Raw genomic sequence first — 13899 nt, 5'->3', positions numbered from 1 at the left:
GCAAATTCTTCAATTATAGCAATAAAAATTTAGAATTTGGGGCTACACATATATATAATTGATGGTTAATTTTTTCACTTTCCGTAGCAAATGATTAAACGATAGCTTTAATTCTATATATTTTATGGCAAAAAGAATGAATTCTTAGCTACATACCAAAATGTGTGGCAAATACTTCAATTATAGCTATAAATTTTTGAACTCGTAGCTAAATAAAAGAACAATTGCCACGAGACTGAGGTATAAAAATAGCCACAATATATGAATTTTCGTAGCAAACAAATTAATTCGTTTGCCACGATAAAACACCTTGTGGCTACAACATAAAGACTGCTACAAAGTTTATTTGTCGTGGCAAAAGAATAAGAGTTTTTGCTATAAGTATATATTTTGTGGCAAAAAAAGTTCTGTTAATATTGCTACAATACCAAAAAAATTCGTAGCAATAAATATTAGTCCTTAGCCACGAACCATGTAAAGTATGTAGCTAGCTTTTAATTACTCTACTTCTTGCTACGAATACTACGGAAAAAAATATTGTGGCAAAAGTGTTTAGCCACGGAATTTTTCATATTTAGCTACAATATATTTTGTAGCTGTAAATGCATAATGTTGTAGTGTCTGTGTACACACTACCCTCCCCCAGACTCCACTAGTAAAATTATATTAAATTGTTGTTGTTGTTGTCAAAACATTTGAAATAGAAGATTTAGAACAAGTAAAAAGGTCATTTATATTTGTTGGATCTTTATTTATCGTATACCTGTTAGAATACCATCCTCCTCCTTGTAAGCTCTAGCTCTTTCTAGTAAGAACAAAAATATTTATCTTACGACAATGTCTAAAATCAATATGAATTCATTAATAAAATATAGGGAAAAAATAAACTTAATATAAGATATTTAATTAATGAGTTGCAATACGTAACTAATTTTCTGTTACGAACTACATTAATTATGATGACCCGATAGGTCATCTCATGTTTTGAAACCTAATTCTGTGATCTGAAGCCTTAAAAATCATGTTTTAGCCTTTCTCGATTTGCGTGCGCAGTCCGGACGTCTTTCCGGAAAGCTTTTATGTTAAAAACTGATAAAAATAAGATTTTTTTGCTTAAAAATTAATTTGAGTTGACTTCGGTCAATGTTTTAAGTAAACGGATCCGGATCCGTATTTTGATGGTCCCGGTAGGTCCGTATAGTAATTTCGGACCTGGGCGTATGCCCGAAATCGAATTTCGAGGTCCCTAACTCGAGATATGGAATTTTGATGGTCCCGGTAGGTCCGTATAGTAATTTCGCACCTAGGCGTATGCCCGAAATCGAATTCCGAGGTCCCTAGCTCGAGATATGGATTTTTGATGAAAAATTAAAAGTTTGAAAGTTTGATGATTTTAAGAATTGACTGATGTTTGATCTTGTTGATATCGGGTCCGTGTTTTGGTTTTGGAGCCCGGTACAGGTCCACTATAATATTTATGACTTGTCTGTCGAATTTAGTGAGAAACGGAGATGATTTGACGTGATTCGGACGTTCGGTTGTGAAAATAGAAGTTTTAAAGTCTTCTTGAAAATTTTCTTTGATTTGGTGTCCGATTTGTAGTTATAGGCGTTATTTTGATGTTTTGATCACGCGAGCGAGTTCGTATGATGTTTTGAGACTTGTGTGCATGTTTGGTTTGGAGCCCCGAGGGCTCGGGTGAGTTTCGGATAGGCTACAGAGTGAATTGAACTTAGAAAATCTGGTTTTTTGTGCTTCAGCTTATATCTGGTGTGTTCTTCTTCGCATTCGCGAAGGTACTCCCGCCAACACGAAGAGTAAACTGGGGCAGGATGATTTTCTTAATCGCGAACGCGGTAGCTGGGTCGCGAACGCAAAGCAATGGGGCCTTACCCTTCGCGAACGCGACCAGCTCCACGCGAACGCGAAGCTTTAGGGACCTGGGGGAGGGGTCAGTCATTCTTCTACGCGAACGCGAGCACTGGCTCGCGAACGCAGAAGCCAGGGAGGAACAGCCTCCGCGAACGCAAAGAGGAACTCGCGAATGCAAAAGCCATTTGGGCTGCTGCACATCGCGAACGGGGCAGGCCCTTCGCGAACGCGAAGAAGGCCTGACGCCCATACCTTAAAATATTTCAAAAACGGGATTTTACCCATTTTTCATAAACTCTCCATTAGAGCTCGGCCTAGGTGCGATTTTGAAGGGAAAACTCAACACCAATTCATAGGTTTGTACTCTTTAACTCATTTTCTTCCATTTCTATCATCACCCATTAAATTTCTAGCCCTAATCTTTGTTCTTTCATGGTAGAAAACTAGGGATTTAAGAAGGATTGGAGTTTTTTTGCAAATTAGGGATTTAGACCTCAATTTGGGGTCGGATTCCAAAACTAATTATATAATCGGGCTCAAGGGTGAATGCATGAATAGATTTTGGTCCGAACCTCTGGTTTTGACCAAGCGGGCCCGGGGTCAATTTTTGACTTTTTGGGGAAAAGTTTGAGGAATCTAAATTTATGCATTGTAATTGATTTCTTTAGTAATATTTGATATTATTGAGTTGTTTGTGAATAGATACGAGTGGTTTGGAGGTGGATTCTAGAGAAAAAGCGGTAATTGAGCATTGAGTGGCCTTTGGAGCGAGGTAAGTGTTGTGTCTAACCTTGACTTGAGGGAATAATACTTATTTGTCTATTTGCTACATGTTTAAATGTTGGAGAACAACGTATATGTGAGGAGACGAGTACTTATGCGTTGTAGTCGGGTTAAAACATGCGGGCGGGGATTAGTTTCTTGCAATTATAGCTTCCTTTGTTCATGTTGTCCATGTTTAGACTAGTATTGTTAAATTGATCGTTCTTATCATGTTTATGGATCTTCTGGTGATAATTGAGTATTGATTCCGAATTTGAGGTTGATATTGTGGAACCAAATGTTGAAGTAAGATTTATACTTATTATTCTATCTCCATGTTGTTATTTGTTCATTGCATTATGGTAAGGGAGAGTGTTAATGCATAGAGGGTGATGCCGTGCCATATTGTGAGTGTTAATGCACGAAGGGTGATGCCGTTTCATATTGTGAGTGTTAATGTACGAAGGGTGATGCCGTGCCATATTGTGAGTGTTAATGCACGAAGGGTGATGTCGTGCCATGTTATGAGAGTTAATGCACGAAGGGTGATGCCGTATCGTTTCTATTGATTTTATGGTGAGGTTGAGAGTAAAAGCACGAAGAGTGATGCCGTGCATATTTTTCCTTTACTGTGTTTACTTGTTCTTATTGGTTCATAGTATATTGGCTGTTCAAGTTACCATTCTGTTGTAGTTCTCTATCTCGTATTCCCCTTTTGCATGTCCCCCTCCCAATAGTACATATTTAGTTATTATTATTATTTTCTTGTACATATACTGTTATCTGCACATGTTTATTATGTGAGTGCCTTGCCATAGCCCCGTCACTACTTCGTCGAGGTTAGGCTCGACACTTACCAGTACATGGGGTCGATTATACCGATACTGCACTCTGCATTTCTTGTGCAGATTTTGGTACCGGTCCTAGCTGATCGTGAGGCTTAGCATCTTGGATTTGCTGTCATGAGACCCAAGGTAGATCTGCTGGCGTCCGCAGACCCTGGAGTCTCTTCCTACTTTTATCATTTATTGTTTCCTTACTTCAAAACAGTGTATTTGCCCTTTTCAGACTCTGTTTGTAGTAAATCTTAGTAGCTCGTGAGTTGTGACTCCATATCCGGGTAGTAGTTTATATATTGAGGCTGTTATAAATTTCCGCACTCATTTTAACTCGTTATAGCTTAGTTGCTATTATTTACTGAAATGTATAAGAATTGGCTTGATGATTCTCTAACGTTGGCTTGCCTAGCAAGTGAAATGTTAGGCGCCATCACGGTCCCGACGGTGGGAATTTCGGGTCGTAACAAGTTGGTATCAGAGCACTAGGTTGCCTAGGTCTCACAATTCACGAGCGAGCTTAGTAGAGTCTGGGGGATCGGTACGGGGACGTCTGTACTTATCTCCCAGAGGCTAAGAAATTTAGGAACAAATTTCACTTTTATTCTTCTCTGTCGTGTGATTTTGTTCTCATAAATTAATCTCTTTTACTCTTATTCTCTCGCAGATGGCGAGAACGTGCACCGCATCTTCAGCTGAGCAGCAGCCAGAGCCTCTATTGGTAGCTCTTACGAGGGGCAGAGGTCGAGGCCGAGGTCGTGCCAGAGGCCGAGGCAGGGGCAGAGCTCAGCCCAGAGCTCGAGCAGCAGCACCCGTGGTGGAGCCTCAGGTAGAGTTTGATGAGGAGGTTCCAGCCCAGGTTGTGCCTGTCGGACCAGCTCAGGTCCCAGAGGGGTTCATTGCCACCCTAGTGCTTCATGATGCTTTGGTCCGTTTGGTGGGACTTATGGAGAGTGTGGCCCAGAGTGGCGCATTCCCCATGGCACCAACCATCTCTCAGGCTGGAGGATGAGCACAGACTCCTACTACTCACACTTCGGAGCAGGTGGCTCCCCAGTATCAGACTCCAGCAACTCATCCAGTCAGAGTAGTTCAGCCAGTTGTTGCGGCACAGGCTGATAATGGGTCAGCTATGTCTTCTGAGGCTTTATAGAGATTGGATAGGTTTACCAAGCTCTTTCCAGTTCACTTCAGTGGTGCTCCTTCAGAGGATCCCCAGGAGTATCTTGACAGCTGTCATGAGGTGCTACGGAACATGGGTATAGTGAAGACCAATGGGGTCAATTTTGCTGCATTTTAGATGACTGGTTCCGCCAAGAAATGGTGGAGAGATTATTTGCTTGCCAGACCAGCTGGATCGCCTGCTCTTACTTGGGACCAGTTCTCTCAGCTCTTCCTAGAGAAGTTTCTTCCTATCACATTGAGAGAGGAGCATCGCCGTCAGTTCGAGCGTCTCCAGCAGGGCAATATGACTGTTACTCAGTATGAGACCCATTTTGTGGATTTGGCCCGTCATGCTCTTCTTCTACTTCCTACTGAGAGAGAGAGAGAGAGAGAGAGAGGGTGAGGAGGTTTATTGACGGACTTGCTCAGCCTATCAGATTACAGATGGCTAAGGAGACTGGGAGTGAGATTTCTTTTCAGGAGGCTGCCAATGTCGCCAGGCGAGTTGAGATGGTTCTTGCTCAGGGAGGTCAGGGGTCTGACAAGAGACCTCGTCATTCCGGTGGGTTTAACAGTGCTTCATCTGGAGGCAGGGGTACTTTTGGTAGAGGCCATCCTCCCAGGCCGTTTCATTCAGCACTCCAGGCATCCCACGGTGCCTCAGGTAGTTGTGGCCCTCATATGCCTTATTCTGACCAGCTAGCCTACAGTGCACCATCAGCTCTTATTAGTGCACCTCCGCTCTAGAGTTTTCAGGGTGGTTACTCAGGTCGACATGGTCAGTTTTAGGGTCAGCAATCACAGCAGCCGAGGTCCTGTTATACTTGTGGTGATCCGAGGCACATTGCTAGATTTTTCCTTCGGGCATCGGGTAACTCACAACATCAGGGTTCTCGTGCCATGGTTCCAACACCAGTTGCTGCACCACCTGCTCAGCCAGCCAGAGGAAGGGGTCAGGCAGCCAGAGGTAGAGGCCAGACTGTTAGAGGTGGAGGTCAGGCCGTTATAGGTGGAGACCAGCCAGCTAGAGGACGTCCCAGAGACGTAATTCAGGGTGATGGGGCCCAACCCAGGTGTTATGCTTTTCCAGCCAGGCCTGAGGCTGAGTCATCTGACGCTGTTATCACAGGTACTGTTTCAGTTTGCAGTAGAGATGCTTTAGTTCTATTTGATCCGGGTTCTATTTATTCCTACGTGTCATCCTATTTTGCTTCATATTTGGTTGTGCCTCGTGATTCTTTGAGTGCTCCTGTGTATGTGTCCACACCTGTGGGAGATGCTATTTTTGTAGATCGTGTTTATCATTCGTGTGTGGTCACCATTGGGAGTCTTGAGACTAGTGTAGATCTTCTACTTCTCGATATGGTTGATTTTGATGTTATCTTGGGTATGGATTGGTTGTCACCATATCATGCTATATTGGATTATCACGCCAAGACGGTGACCTTAGCCTTTCTGAAGTTGCCCCGATTAGAGTGGAGAGGGACTCCTGGCCATTCTACCATCAGGGTTATCTATTATATAAAGGCTCGACGTATGGTCGAGAAGGGGTGTCTAGCTTATTTAACTTATGTCCGCAATTCTAGTGCGGAGGTTCCTTCCATAGATTCAGTGCCAGTCGTTCGTGAGTTTCCAGAGGTATTTCCTGCAGACCTGTTGGGGATGCCACCCGACAGGGATATTGATTTCTGTATTGACTTGGCTCCGGGCACTCAGCCCATCTCTATTCCGCCATACGCTATGGCCCCACCAGAGTTGAAAGAATTGAAGGAACAATTGCAAGATTTGTTTGATAAGGGCTTCATTAGACCTAGTGTCTCGCCCTGGGGTGCACTTGTGTTGTTTGTGAAGAAGAAGGATGGATCGATGAGGATATGCATAGATTATCGGTAGTTGAACAAAGTCACCATCAAGAACAGGTATCCATTGCCGAGGATTGAACAAAGTCACCATCTGATGTCCCTAAGACAACTTTTCGGACTCGGTACGGGCATTATGAGTTTCTTGTGATGTCCTTTGGGATGACAAATGCCCCAGCAATATTCATAGATTTGATGAACCGAGTGTTCAAGCCTTATTTGGACTCCTTTGTGATCGTGTTTATTGATGATATCTTGATCTACTCCCACAGTCGAGAGGAGCATGAGAAGCATCTCAAGATTGTACTTCAGACTCTGAGAGCCAGCCAGTTGTACGCTAAATTTTCAAATTGCGAGTTTTGGTTGGATTCGGCCACTTTCTTGGGGCACGTTGTATCAGTAGAGGGCATTCAGGTAGATCCTAAGAAGGTTTAGGCAGTTCAGAACTGGCCTAGACCCACTTCAGCTATGGAGATCAGGAGTTTCTTGGGTTTGGCGGGCTATTAACGTCGATTTGTGGATGGGTTTTTGTCTATAGCAGCCCCTTTGACCAGGTTGACCCAGAAGAGTGTCCCGTTTAGATGGTCAGACGAGTGTGAGGCTAGCTTTCAGAATCTCAAGACTGCTTTGACTACAACGTCGGTGTTGGTGTTGCCCACAGGTTCAGGATCTTATACGGTATATTGTGATGTGTCCCGTGTTGGGCTCGGTACGGTATTGGTGCAGGAGGGTAGGGTGATTGCATATGCATCGCGGCAGTTGAAGGTTCATGAGAAAAATTATACTGTCCATGACTTAGAGTTGGCAGTCATTGTTCATGCACTAAAGATTTGGAGGCACTATCTTTATAGTGTGTCGTGTGAGGTTTTCACGGATCATCGGAGCCTTCAGTATTTGTTCAAGCAAAAGGATCTCAATTTGAGGCAGAGGAGGTGGTTGGAGCTATTGAAAGACTATGATATAACCATCTTGTATCATCCCGAGAAGGCCAATATGGTGGCTGACGCCCTGAGTAGAAAGGTAGCGAGTATGGGCAGCCTTGCGTTCATTCTAGTCGGTGAGAGGCCGCTTGCATTAGATATTCAGACTTTAGCCAACCAGTTTGTGAGGTTGGATATTTCAGAGCCCAGCCGTGTTCTAGCTTGTACAGTCACTCGGTCTTCTTTGTTTGAGCGCATCAGAAATCGGTAGTATGATGACCCTCATTTGTTGATCCTTAGGGACACAGTGCGGCATGGTGGTGCCAAGCAGGTTACTGCTGGAGATGACGGAGTCTTGGGGATACAGGGTCATGTTTGTGTGCCTAATATGGATAGACTTTGTGAGTTGATTCTTGAGGAGGCCCATAGTTCTCGGTATTCTATTCATCCGGGCGCCGCCAAGATATATCAAGACTTACGGCAGCATTATTGGTGGAGGAGAATGAAGAAGGATATAGTTGCATATGTAGCTCAGTGTCTAAATTGTCAGCAAATAAAGTGTGAGCATCATAGACATGGTGGTTTGCTGCAGAAGTTGGAGATTCCTGAGTGGAAGTGGGAGCGTATCACTATGGATTTCGTTGTTGGACTCCCACAGACCTAGAGGAAGTTCGATGCCGTTTGGGTCATTGTGGACAGGTTGACTAAGTCAGCGCATTTCATTCCTGTGGCAGTTACCTATTCTTCGGAGCGGTTGGCAGAGATTTACATCTGTGAGATCGTCTGTCTTCACGATGTGCCCGTGTCTATCATTTCTGATTGAGGTACGCAGTTCATCTCGCACTTTTGGAGGGCAGTGCATCGTGAGTTGGGCACGAGGGTTGAGTTGAGCACAACGTTTCATCCTCAGACGGACGGAGAGTCCGAGCACACTATTTAGATCTTGGAGGATATGCTCCGCGCATGTGTTATAGACTTCGTAGGATTGTGGGATCAGTTCTTGCCCCTTGAAGAGTTTGCCTACAACAACAGCTACCAGTCGAGCATTCAGATGGCTCCCTATGAGGCATTATATGGTAGACGATGTCGATCGCCGGTTGGATGGTTTGAGCGGGAGAGGCTCGGTTGTTGGGTACAGATCTAGTACATGATGCCTTGGATAAGGTTAAGATTATTTAGGATCGACTTTGCATAGCTCAGTCCAGGCAGAAGAGTTATGCCGACCACAGAGTTCGTGATGTTGCATTCATGGTCGGAGAGAGAGTGTTGCTTAGGGTTGTCACCCATGACGGGAGTAATGAGATTCGGAAAGAAGGGCAAGTTGAGCCCTAGGTATATCAAACCTTTTGAGATTCTCGAGAGAGTGGGAGAGGTGGTTTACAAGATTGCATTTCCACTGGGATTATCAGTAATTCATCCGGTGTTCCACGTGTCCATGCTCCAGAAGTATCACGGTGATCCGTCCCACGTGTTAGATTTCAGCTCTGTTAAGTTAGACAAGGATTTGACTTAAGAGGAGGAGCCGGTGGCTATTCTAGCCCAGCAGGTTCGCCAGTTGAGATCAAAGAGTTATCCTTTAGTTCGAGTATAGTGGAGAGGTCAGCCCGTTGAGGCAGCTACTTAGGAGTCTGAGTCAGATATGCATAGTAGATATCCACATCTTTTCACCAGTTCAGGTACTTTTCTACGTCCGTTCGAGGATGAACGATTGTTTTAGAGGCAAAGAATGTGATAACCCGATAGGTCATCTCATGTTTTGAAACCTAATTCTGTGATTCGAAGCCTTAAAAATTATGTTTTAGCCTTCCTCGATTTGCATGCGGAGTCCGGACGTCTTTCCGGAAAGCGTTTATGTTAAAAACTGATAAAAATAAGATGTTTTGTCTTAAAAATTAATTTGAGTTGACTTCGCTCAATGTTTTGAGTAAACGGACCTGGCTTCGTATTTTAACAGTCCCGGTAGGTCCGTATCGTAATTTGGAACCTGGGCGTATGCCCGAAATTGAATTCTGAGGTCCCTAGCCCGAGATATGGAATTTTGATAAAAAATTAAAAGTTTGAAAGTTTGGTGATTTTAAGAATTGACTGATATTTGGTCTTGTTGATACCGGGTCCGTATTTTGGTTTCGGATCCAGGTACAGGTCCACTATAATATTCATGACTTGTTTGTCGAATTTGGTGAGAAACAGAGATGATTTGACGTGATTCGGACGTTCAGTTGCGAAAATAGAAGTTTTAAAGTCTTCTTGAAAATTTCCTTTGATTTTGGTGTCCGATTCATAGTTCTAGACATTATTTTAGTGTTTTGATCACGCGAGCGAGTTCGTATGATATTTTGGGACTTGTGTGCATGGTTGGTTTGGAGCCCCGAGGGCTCGGGTGAGTTTTGGATAGGCTACGGGGTGAATTGAACTTAGAAAATCTGATTTTTTGTGCTTCAGCTGATATCTGATGTGCTATTCTTCGCGTTCGCGAAGGACTCCCGTGAACGCGAAGAGTAAAATGGGGCAGGGTGATTTTCTTAATCGCGAATGCGGTAGCTGGGTCGCGAACGCGAAGCAATGAGGGCCTTACCCTTCGCGAATACGACCAGCTCCTCGCGAACGCGAAGCTTTAGGGATCTGGGGGAGGGGTCAGTCATTCTTTTACACGAACACGAGCATTAGCTCGCGAACGTGGAGGCCATGGGGGAACAGTCTTCGTGAATGAGAAAGCCATTTGGGTTGCTGCACATCGCGAACGCGGCAAGCCCTTCGCGAACTCGAAGAAGCCTTGACGCCCAAACATTAAAACATTTCAAAAACGGGATTTTACCCATTTTTCATAAAGTCTCCATTAGAGCTCGGCATAGGTGCGATTTTAAAGGAAAAACTCAACACCAATTCATAGGTTTGTACTCTTTAACTCATTTCCTTCCATTTCTATCATCACCCATTAAATTCATAGACCTAATCTTTATTCTTTCATGGTAGAAAACTAGGGATTTAAGAAGGATTGGGAGGGGGGAGGGGGTGGGGGATTGCAAATTGGGGATTTAAACCTCAATTTGGGGTCGGATTCCAAAATTAATTATATAATCGGGCTCGGGGGTGAATGGGTGAATAGATTTTTGTTCGAACCTCGGGTTTTGACCAAGCGGGCCCGGGGTTAATTTTTGACTTTTTGGGGAAAAGTTTGGGGAATCTAAAATTATGCATTGTAATTGATTTCTTTAGCAATAATTGATATTATTGAGTCATTTGTGGATAGATACGAGTGATTTGGAGGTGGATTCTAGAGAAAAAGCGGTAATTGAGCATTGAATGGCATTTGGAGCGAGGTAAGTATTGTGTCTAATCTTGACTTGAGGGAATAAGACTTATTTGTCTATTTGCTACATGTTTAAATGATAGGGAACAACGTATATGTGAGGTGACGAGTACTTTTGCGTTGTAGTCAGGGTAAAGCATGCGGGCGGGGCTTGGTTTCTTGCAATTATAGCTTCCTTTGTTCATGTTGTCCATGTTTAGACTAGTATTATTAAATTGATCATTCTTATCATGTTTACGGATCTTCTGGTGATAATTTAGTATTGATTCCGAATTTGAGGTTGATATTGTGGAACCAAATATTGAAGTAAGGTTTGTGCCATATTGTTATTTGTTCATTGTATTATGGTAAGGGAGAGTGTTAATGCACGAAGGGTGCTGCCGTGCCATATTGTGAGTGTTAATGCACAGAGGGTGATGTTGTGTCATATTGTGAGTGTTAATGCACGAAGGGTGATGTCGTGCTATATTATGAGAGTTAATGCACGAAGGGTGATGCCGTGTCATTTCTATTGATTTTATGGCGAGGTTGAGAGTAAAAGCATGAAGGGTGATGCCGTGCATATTTTTCCTTTACTGTGTTTACTTGTTCTTATTGGTTCATAGTATATTGGCTGTTCAAGTCACCATTCTGTTGTAGTTCTCTATCTCGTATTTCTCTTTAGCATGCCCCCCTCCCAATAGTACATGTTTAGTTGTTATTATTGTTTTCTTGTACATATACTGTTATCTGCACAAGTTTATTATGTGGATGTCTTGTCATAGGCTCGTAACTACTTCGTCGAGGTTAGGCTCGACACTTACCAGTACATGGGGTCAGTTGTATTGATACTGCACTCTGCACTTCTTGTGCAAATTTTGGTAGTGGTTCAAGCTGATCGTGAGGCTTACCAGCTTGGATTTGCTATCAGGAGACCCAAGGTAGATCTGCTGGCGTCCACAGACCCTGAATCTCTTCCTAGTTTTATCATTTACTGTTTTCTTACTTCAAAACAATGTATTTTTCCTTTTCAGACTATGTTTGTAGTAAATCATAGTAGCTCATGAGTTGTGACTCCAGATCCGGGTAGTAATGTATATATTGAGGCTGTTATAAATTTTCGCACTCAATTTAACTCGTTATAGCTTAGTTGCTGTTATTTACTGAAATGTATAAGAATTGGCTTGATGATTCTCTAACGTTGGCTTGCCTAGCAAGTGAAATGTTAGGCTCCGTCACGGTCCCGATGGTGAAAATTCCGGGTCGTGACATTAATGATCCAAACAACTTGTACAAAATGTAAATAAGTCAATTTAAAATGATAATTGTATATGAGATATTGTAAACAATAATCACGACATGACAACATTTAATATTGCATATTATCTATCAAGAATATACGAATGTTTATTATTACATAACCTCAAGAACAAATAAAGATTATAAAACTTACCTCAAAGCACAAGTAAGCTTACCTTCGTAGACATCGACACTATCAGGATTCTTTTAGTGAAATATTGAGCTCCTCTTTATACTAAATGGCTTTGGTTTAAAAGTTTAAAAATCAACGTAAGTAAAATTATAATCGGTAAATTAATCCTAAACCTAAAGTGATATTAATGACCGAATTTTGCAGTTTTGGTAAAAGGAATCTAAAGATAAGGAAATCGTAAACCTAAACAAAGAAAAAATACGTCAAAAAATATTTAGACACAATGTCAATTCAACAACAACAATAAAAGTTATGCCTCTGTCCTAAATTTTTTAATTTTTCCACCAAAAATAATTAGTCAATGCCAAACCGAAACAAAGAAAAAGACTTTGTCACGACCCAAAATCCACTATAGACCGTGATGGTGCCCAACGTCATCGTTGGGCAAGCCGACGGTGAACTATCACATTGGTTATTCATTTTATTACTTTCGAAATCATAAATTTTATTAAGTAAGGAAATTTACACCTTTAAAATCACGGGTACATACATAATTAGTAATACATGAAAATGAAAGGTGATAATAATGTACAAATCGGTAAGGATCAACTAAAATATTTTAAAACTCGGTGTCACAAGTGCATGAATATTTACTAAAGAGTATAATAATAATACAACATCTGTCTGGAATATAAACAAGACAGGATAAAGTAAATAATACGATGGAGACTCTGCGGGCTGCGATACGTAGCCTGGAATGCAGATCACCATAAAGTCTCCTCAGCAGCTACGCCTACGCGCTAAGATGAGCACCAAATGAACCTGTCGGACCATGCACATTTAGTGCAGAAGTATAGCCTGAGTACGTAAATCAACGTATACCCAGTAAGTATCTAACCTAACCCCTGAAAAGTAGTGACAAGGGGTCGACATCAACACTTACTAGTGGTCCAATAAATCAGTATAATGAATCATAAACAGATATGAAGCACAACAGTAATAATGAGGTAAAACAGTAACTAACATAATCCTCCAACATTTCTCTTGGCAATATAAACCTCCCGAAGGTCATATGTTATCTAAACAAATTAGAAATATCAAATGTATTCTCAAACGGATAAGGAATGCCTCATAAATGCCAGGACTCAAATAAAGGGTATCTCACGAATGGTCGGACTCCTAGCGGTAATACGCACGATTATGTCGAGGTCGTATGGCTCGATATAGAGTGGTGTGTACACTTTCGAGGGTCGACTGGCGCGAACCAGAGATGCATCTCAATATATTACCGAGGCGTTCAGACCGCTCCACAAGAAAGGAATGAACTTATTGAATTGCAAGTCACGTGCTCACAACACAAATACATGTGTATAATAGTGAATATAACCTTTACCGTTTATCAAATATCTTGGCAACAACTCAAGGTGATAAAACTCAGCCTAATATATAAATGTATTTCTAAATAAATTTTAATTATAAATTCAATTAATTTAGCTAGCAAATGGATTCAAATAATTCAATTATTACATGATTGAATCCTGAGTCTACCTGGACATAAACATGCTTTAGCCACGTACGGACTCTCGTCACCTCATACCTACGTAGCACCCACAACTAGTAGCACATAATAATCACATCGCATAGGGGTAGTTTCCCTCTTAACAAGGTCAGACAAGAGATTTACCTCGCTCTGAAGTTCCATAACCAGCTCCAACGCTTCTCTAACACCTCAAACCGATGCCCATTGATCCGAAACTAGTCAAAC

The sequence above is a fragment of the Nicotiana tomentosiformis genome, chromosome 7, assembly GCF_000390325.3.
Source record: "Nicotiana tomentosiformis chromosome 7, ASM39032v3, whole genome shotgun sequence".
NCBI lineage: Eukaryota > Viridiplantae > Streptophyta > Magnoliopsida > Solanales > Solanaceae > Nicotiana > Nicotiana tomentosiformis.
The sequence above is the reverse complement of the archived record's forward strand: the minus strand, read 5'-3'. Positions refer to the sequence as shown.